A 1,052-nucleotide genomic window follows, 5' to 3' on the forward strand; every position below is an offset into this window, starting at 1 on the left:
GCAATGTAAAACATGTGTCGCCAAAACTGCCATCAGGGGGTTGGAACCGGGCACTTTCCAATGGGGTGTAGTTGGTACCTTTCTTTTCCATGGGTAGAGACGCTGGGTTATGACCACGACTAGGGGGTCAGCACGCAACAGATAAGGGGGAGGTGCAAGGGATGAGTGGGGGTGGAAGGATCCCGTGGATGGCAGTGAAACAAAGGCAGGGGCAGGGGACATTCTCCTCTGAAAGAAGCAGTGAGAAATGAGCGTGGTGGATGAGGAAGTTGAAGTGGGCCTTGTGGGAGAGAGCAAAACACACCCTGAGGGCTGGGACAGACCAAAGGTGGGAGCGAGGACATCATATCCGAGCTGCGGGGAGGGACAGGAGGGGACTCGAGCTGGCTGTGAGCCCTGTAGTGAGGGAGGTAACCACACTCAATAAGGGTGGGCAGAAAGGAGGCGCTGGCTGCCTTGAGCCTCCGTCTGTGGTAGCTGGGAGTCAGCAGAGCTGGACACCTGGTGTCGGGAGCTTCCAACAGGATCGTGCTTAATTCCTAACAGGCCTGGGGTAGGCACACAACTCACTGGAGAAGGTCAGACCTGGAGTTTCCCAGCCTAAGGCCATCCACTCTTGGAAGCCATCGCCTCCTGTTGAGTCTGTGTTTTCCCTCTTCACCAGGCTTGGGATGGCTTGGACACAACCCTGTCACTGTCTGGAGCACAGAAGTAAATGAAAGAGGGTGTCCTGACTCAGGGCTGGAGTACATGAGGAGGACATACCAAAATCATTTGGAAACTTGGCAGAATCTGTTGAGCGCAAGACTTCACACACACATGCCTGTGTCCACAGACATGCAGTACACACATGTGCACACACGTCATCCTTTTACATTTTGTCCAGTCTCTGTCCACACCGCCCTAACACACGAAAGCCCCAGTCTTCAGTCTTTTGTTCTCTCATAACAGATTTCCTCCAGTCTCCCACCTATAGATACAAACAGCTGTTCGTTCAGAATTTTTTATTACTCAGTGGGTGGGAGCAGGTGGAAGAACTTGAATAGGAGATT

The sequence above is a fragment of the Galeopterus variegatus genome, unplaced genomic scaffold (assembly GCF_000696425.1).
Source record: "Galeopterus variegatus unplaced genomic scaffold, G_variegatus-3.0.2 Scaffold1246, whole genome shotgun sequence".
NCBI lineage: Eukaryota > Metazoa > Chordata > Mammalia > Dermoptera > Cynocephalidae > Galeopterus > Galeopterus variegatus.